Genomic DNA, 7,956 nt, shown 5'->3' with positions numbered 1-7,956 from the left:
TTTTTTTTTTTTTTTTTTTTTTTTATTTTCTTCGTTCGGCTCTTTTATGTAGGGGAAAGAAGAAATGGGGGAGGAATCGATTATCTATCGACGAATTATGATAATATGATTGCTACTTTTTCCTTCTTTGTTTTGAAGTTTGGAGTGAGACGGTTTAATGATTCGATGCACTAATAAAAATAAATGAAAGTAATAAAAAAGTGTACCTTTTAAATTAAAAAGATTCATAAATTTGTAAATAATAGAGGAATAATAAATATATTTTTTTTTAATAATTTATACAATTTATTTTTGTATCCAGCAAAATATTATAATACTTCGATATTCGATAAAGAGGAACTATAAACATTTCGGAAACAGCGAGTAAAAATTTAATGTAATATCCATTAGTAATCGTCTGTGTATATTTAATGAGTATGCACATCGTGCAATGATTCCAATTCAGACAGAAAACTATCTACCTGTATAAATACATTAAAAATACCTGCTTATTAATTTTATTTCGAACTCAGATTCTGGACAATCTGTCTTGAAACGTGGATCGAATTAATGCAAAACGATCGAGAGTTATCGCAGAGATAAAAAAAAAAAAAAAAAAAAAGAAAAGAAAAGAAAAAGAAAAAGTGTTGAAGTGGATGAATTATTAACGCGGTGTTTTATCGAAGAAGAAGTTCTCGAGTGAAGAAGATTAAAGAATGGGAAGGAATGGCCACGTTTGAAAGCCACGCGGGGAAGAAAGTTTGGGGAGGAGGACAGTTTAGGCCGATTAAAAAGCTTCGTTTATAACGAAGCTAAAAAGTGGATAATAACGTAAAAGAGAGGAGTTTCCATGACGGGCGTGGAATAATTTTTAAATATTCATGCGATTTAATATCGCCTGTGATTCGTGCACCGAAGTCATGCAAACGAGCCGAGGCTCTGTTTGATATTTCATTGCGGTTGCCGCATTATTATCCGGCCGGGTAAAAGCTTTCTAAAATTATCGGATCATATTCGAGGACTGTGAGAGGAAAATCTTTTTTTCGTTATTTTCTCGTTGAAACCGTGTTTATAACCGTTGTTGATTGCGTTGAAAATTCTCTCTCGATTCGACGGATCGATTCCTTCAATATCGATAAGATTCGATCGATTAGAATCGTGAAATAAAATTTCGATATTAGATTAAACACGAACGAAAAGTTCTATTTCAATTTGCTCGATTAATTTTATGGAATAAATCGAGATTAAATCGTGCTTTGGAAAATTGAAATTCCATTTCCAAGGATCGATGTGAGTTTTTTTACTTACAAAGTATATATATATATTCATTTTAGATCGTTAAAAAATTTCGATCTAATTACTCTATTCATACCCCAGAAATATTCTTAGAAATATTCAAAATACTTAAAAAATATTTCCATTATTATCTTTCATTCTCCTTTCCACAACGCGATTCTTCCTTTATCGATACGTTTATATTAAAAGAAAAGAAAAGAAAGGAAAATATCTTGTACAACTTTCTCCTCACAATAGTACACGAGACGAGAGTTCTTCGAGGAAGATCCGATGAATGAAAAATACTCTTTCAACTTTTTACATTTATTCCTTCCGGCTAGAGGCGACTCGTCGTGCATCTTGATGGAGGGGAGGATGGAGGAAGAACGCGGCCTTTAATTAGAAATATATACAGGCCATTGTGGGTGGAGAGAAGTTGGACGAGGCACGTCGATGGAGCCAGCTGGTGGAATGACAGAGGTTTTCAGGAAGAATAAGCGAGGCGTGGCTGCCAAACCCTGCCTCGACCCAACGCGCTGCAATTCATCCGTATATGTATATCTCGAATGTAATTACGAATATAATCTCTAAATTCTTGTGAAAAAATTTACAGGTCCGTCCGCGTCGAAAAATATATTCGAACGAATGGAGAGAGAGAGAGAGAGAGAGAAAAAAATATAGGTTGCATCCGAGGGAGGAAGGAAGATGGAGAGAGAGGGGGAAGGAGAAAAAGAAAGTAAATCATCGTGGCTCGTTCCGGAGAAGACTTTACGAGCGGCTGGCTGTCGACGTTCGATAATGAAAATACCTGTATATTTATTGTTGCACGTCGATCCAGCTCTGAACCGCCTGCTAAATCCAATTATGGATCGGAGAAATTGATGAGAGGCTAAATTTGGTTCCTTGTTAACAATATTGTTGTTGCTCGAAGAAGGGACGAAGAGTTTTCTTACATTCAGGAAGATCCAAGAGTCGAATAATTGTTTTATATTTTTATAATCAGATTTTGTTTGTAATTTTAATTCAATAAATAATGTATTTTAAAATGTATACAATTTTCTATTTATTTTCCTTCTTTCAAAAAATTTCCTTCCTATCCCACGAAATCTCCCAATTCTGTCCTTTCAAATTTAGAAATAATTTTTGTCCTCCTCACCCCCTCCTTGAAAGAAAAATTACGGCTAACGCGCTCTTGTTGAACGCGTTGACCAAACGTCGGGTCGGTTATCGTGGCGTAGATAAAAAATACTAACGAACAACTTGGTTATTAATGGAGGAGATACGGTGGTGGTCTTGGCATCGATGGCCTTACAAGTAAGATAAAATTCGTAGGAAGAAGGCGATTTTTCTGTTTAAAGGCTATTTCGATTTTTTTCTTTCGTCCATTGAGCGCAATGAATGCAAAAAAATTCGATATCAAAGGCGAATCATACGGATGAATGGAGACGATTGGCATCCATGAATCGCCACGTTGTGCGTTGGATGATCGTTGATTCTATCAATATTTCCTGCTATTTCTCCTTTTTTTTTTCTTACTTATTTTATATTCTTATCTCTTGTTTTTCAATTAAGCATGCGGCGGTAATTGAATTAATCGAAGATGAAGGGTCAATTGTGAAAAGAACGATGAATTATCACTGTTTTAATTATATTATCGATGAATCTTTCTTACGTTCTATGGAACATCAAACATTGTCAATTTTGAAGAATTCCGTATTAATATTATTATACGTTTATATGTTATTTGTTGAATCGAAAAGAGAATTTTTTAATTGATTTAATTAAAAATAATTTTGCAGTTAAAATTGTAGGAATGGAAATTATTGAAAGAATTTCCTTCGCGTCAAAAAAAAGTTGGCCGAATTAATCCAATATTATCGTTAATGACACTTCACAAATTCTCGACGCGCAGTTAAATACCCAGCAAAGAATCCAACTCATAACTGGCGCGCCGTTTAAAACACCGTCATTTTTTATCTTTATGTAGCGTTACGATCTTTTTTAACGTTTTCTTCGAGTAGCCACTACCTTTTAACGAGGCAATGAAAACGCGTTGCCAAAAAGATAAACCGGCCATTACGCGCGATTCTTTCTTTTAATATCCTTGTTAACCGCGCTCTTTAAACGACCCCCACCACTCACAGCCCTCATCTTTCCTCGCTTTTTTCACGGACCAAAAAAACTTTCTCACAGAAATCCCCTTTAAAATTATGGACAAGGACAAGTGAAAATCCGATTCATAACCTCTGTTTTTCTCAATCGTAATTTACCTAATTTTAATTTAAATTTTAACAAATTAATTTTAACTCGCAAATAAAATCGCCGTGTACAATACAATTTATTTGAACGTAAATATAAAATTTCCTGTAATAATATATTTGCAAATGAATCTATTTAAGTGAGACCCACATTTCTTCCTCGTCGAAAACATTTCTGAATGGATCTCTATGGGGAACTTATTGTCGTCAATTGTTGGCGATTGTTTTAAATTTATCTAATTCGACTCGATCAAGTTGGAGTTCGTGGAAATCGGTTCGATCGTTAATATTTCCACGGCAAATTTTCGATTCGAAGGATCGTTCCACGCTTCAATCGGCCGGGAATTAATTAAACGCTGATCCAGTTTTCGATCTCGATTAGTCAAACGGTATGTCCAATCTCGTTATCGGTCAATTCTCCCTTCGAAACTCTTTTCCTTCGTGAATTCCATTAAAGGAAAGAAATGAAAAAAAAAGAAAGAAAGAAAAAAAAAAATAAAGAGAATTGAATGAAACGGGAGGACGAATGGTGTGGTGGATGCGAGATTTCCACAGATTTTCCATTCTTTTTGCGGTAAAAGTTCGATGGTTGATAAAGTTATTTTGCGAGAAAGGATTGTTTGAAATTGGGGGGAAGAGGAGGGAGAAAAAATTTGGCCGAGATTTCCCTCCAGAAAAAAAGAATCTTTTCTTTAATTTTAAATAATGGATATAAAATTAAATTTTCGCAGATGGAAATTTTAGAAAGTGTGTTATCTAGCTCGAGTTTATAATTCGCTCTACCGAAACGATCTACGATATTTATCTTCAACTGTTTACCCGAACCCGGATTCGATACGACGCCTCGTTTTACTTTCGAATACAATGCGTGAAATCTTTTCACGCATATTATTTTTCCTTCTCCTTGCATCCAGAAGCGAATTCCCTGTTTGCCTTTGTTTGAAATGCCATTGAATTAGTCGCCACCTCGAGAATTTCCTACTCTGAATCACGGCTCGTAACTGGAATTCCGTAGCCGCCATTAATACGCCATCCACGTGACACGCGCGTCAAGGTGGCGCGAATCGGGAACCCCCCCATTGATTCCAACGTTGAAACCAGTTTTACTCGACGGTTACGCTCCATATCCTAATTTACACACGCGGCCAGCCTCCTGTATGACTGTCGGTCGAAACGGAGGAAGAAGGGTGACGGGTAGTGATGGGATCGAGCGTCATAGATCCGAGTCAAATCCGAGCGAAAGTCGTTAAAGGAATCGAAATAATTTCGAATCTTGTTTCGGAACGAATGTCAATTCGAAAAATCTCGCGCGATCGAGAAAAGTATATTATAGAATTTAATTATTAAAAAACAATTTATTAAAACTTGAAAGGTTACTGTCGAAGAGTAATTCCATTTTTATTCCGATCGACGTTCAATTCCACTTTGAAGAACTTTTCTTTCCACTGCTCTACAGTTCAGATTCGAATCTGAAAGTATCTTTTTTTCGAGATGCTCGTTCATCGATTCGTGACACGCTTAATCCCATCGCTGGCGAGCGGGGTCCCGCGAGAAAGCATGAATGGGGGGGTTTATCGTACGCAGAATTCAATGAAACCTACGCACACGAAGCTTTTCACGAAGATAATAAACCGTGCGTTCGAATCCGGATCGACTTAACTTTCCCCATTTTATCCCCCGATTTGCACGAAATATGGGAGATAAATTGAATTTGTCATCTTTGTTATGTGGAATATACCTTCATTTTTGAAAATATTTTATCAACATTGGAGGAGAAAAATTTTTTAAATTTCTCGAATGAAGAAGAACCCTCCCTCCTCCTTGTTTCAAAAATTAACTTTCCCACTGTAATTCTCCTCCACTTCTTCAATTTCTACAAATTCCATCTCTCGAGAAACAAGAAAAATCAGATTAAAAAAAAAATATATATATATATATACATATACTATCAACGAGAAAACAAATGGACTTCATCCCCAATTTGATTAAATACAACCGTCAACCGTCTCTCTCCCTCGCGCCTCGTCTCGTTTTAATTACGAAGGCAATCGAGGAACGAGCGCGGTTTCATTATTATTGAAAAAGGGAGAGGGGGAGGGGCGAGTATTTCCACCGGTGGTGCAAAAAGACGCAGAGGAATGTGCGAGGAAGGAAGGAAGAAGGGAGGAAGGAAGGAATGGGTGGAGAGAGGCAACCTCGTGAGAGACGATGCCTCTCGCAAATTAGACCTGTTGAACGAGGCCGGTGGCTGTAACCTCGTCCAAATAAGATTCGCGATGATTTATTGCGTGCATACATCAACGACAGAAGGAACAGAAGTTGCATTACGGTGCATTAATGCGTTTCTCGGTAAGTCAGCGAAGAAGTCCAAGTCCCTGAGTAATTTACACCTTCCCTCCCTCTCTCTCGCCTTATTATTAACCTCACACGCGTCACTATGATTATTCCAATCTTGTCTTCTAATATCCGCGACCAGTTCGAATGCCAATTATCCTGATAAGCATGCGAGATTGGAGAAACGTGATTACGATTTTTTCGACCATTTTGTTAAATTCGTTTATGTCTCAATCTGCTTAGAAGCTTTCTCTGTTGTCCATTCGTCGAAATTTTAAGAAGAAAGAAAATCGTTAAAGGAGGGTTTCGACGACGATTCTTTAATTCTCGATCGAATTATTTCGATTAAAGGGAAGGAAATTGGAAAAGAGTACATCTCTTCGAAGGAAAAGCATCTCATCTACTCCAAGCTATTAACTCGAATCTTTGGAAAAAAGGAGAAAAAATACACTCACGTAGTCGCGAGAGTTACTTTCCAAGGGAACGTTAAATTATTCTAAAAACCGTGTTCCATATCGAATTCGTAGCCACGCCTTTCTAAAGGTAAATTCACCCTTAAGGAGAAACGTTTATAGTAAACTTGGGTCTTTCCAGTTATGGGGGGAAAAAAATACACGGTTTCAAGCAGAGATGCTCCATTGCTGATGTCGCTGACTCGGAAAGAACGGGATGTATCATTGCTATCTCGTTCAACCTCGTAAACCGCGAACGCTCGATTGAAGGGCTGCTAAGGGTGGAAATAAGTAACAGAGATAGAGGTAGAGGAGGGAGCAGGTATCCTGTGCACGCTTCTCCTTTTAAATAAGTAATTAATTAACACATTGCGTACGGGATATCTCGTTTTAATATTTTTTCGACGACTCGAGGAATTAAAAACACTCGAAGGAATAATAGGAAAAGGCAAGAAGAAATTCTCGAGAAAAAATGTAAAGTCCGAAACTGGATACAATTGCACAAAGAAGAAATGCTTCACCAGATATCATACTCTGAAATTTTATTCAAGTAAAAAAAAATGAATAGTTAAGAAATTTATATAATAAAGATTTATAAGAAATATATAGTAATATTTAAGAATACTTTATAAATGTGAATTAAAAAGTGCATATATGCATGTACTTTTTTTTAAAACTCAAAAATGTGTACGCAATATGTTAACAATTGTGTCGATAAATGTTAAATAAGTTGGATAAATAATGTAATGTGAATTCATTTACGGATTGATTCTATTGAAAATTGGAAAAATTTGTAATAACTTTTCAATCTCATCATCGTTATTATTTTCTATTATTCCAAGTGTTATGAAAGCTATCCTCGTTCTCTCTCTGTCCTCCATTTTGTTCCGTTTCATGATCATCTTTGTATGAACAGCGAAATGGAAAATAGTATCTGCACGTGCAGAGGATCTCTCGTTTCGAGCGCTCTCGAATGGCTGTGACATTTATGTGAGATTTTATTAACTATAATAAAATGAAATTTCACAATGAATGGAATAAATGAGAACCATAGAGGATTGATCGAGGATCATGCGATGAAATCACATTTCCCGTTTTTACCGTGCGAGCAATTTTCCAATGTAGTAATACTGTCAACCAATCCCACGTTACCACAAAACCGCTTTTTTATTTAGTTTTCCGATTAAAAATGTACGTATTTTCCCTATTTTTTTTCCCCCTTTTTCGAACAATTCGAAAAAACACAATATCAAAAAGCAAGAAAGAGAAAGAGAGAAATAACATTATAATATTACTCTTTATATAAAAAAATTGCATTATTATTAAAATGTTAATTAAATTAATCCTATCACTTGATTATCCCTAATAGATACCTCCAATCTTAATATTACCTCAAAAAAAAAAAACCGAAAAAGAAAAAAAAAACTTGCAATTCATCGATCCTCGTCCCCGAAAAGCTTATGCTACAAGTCAAGTTCCTCTTCGTGTCTTGCGCAAACATTAACACGTTCACGCGACACACATAATCTCAAACTACTCCGTCAAAATGGAGACGTTATCGCGGGACAGGGTGAATGCATAAAAGATCGGCCAGGTTAATCGTTGCGCTATATATGCTTTCTCCTTCCACTCGTTTCTCTCTCCCTCTCGAAAAGAAG

The sequence above is a fragment of the Apis dorsata genome, unplaced genomic scaffold (assembly GCF_000469605.1).
Source record: "Apis dorsata unplaced genomic scaffold, Apis dorsata 1.3 scaffold_248, whole genome shotgun sequence".
NCBI lineage: Eukaryota > Metazoa > Arthropoda > Insecta > Hymenoptera > Apidae > Apis > Apis dorsata.
This window is presented reverse-complemented; position numbering follows the sequence as displayed.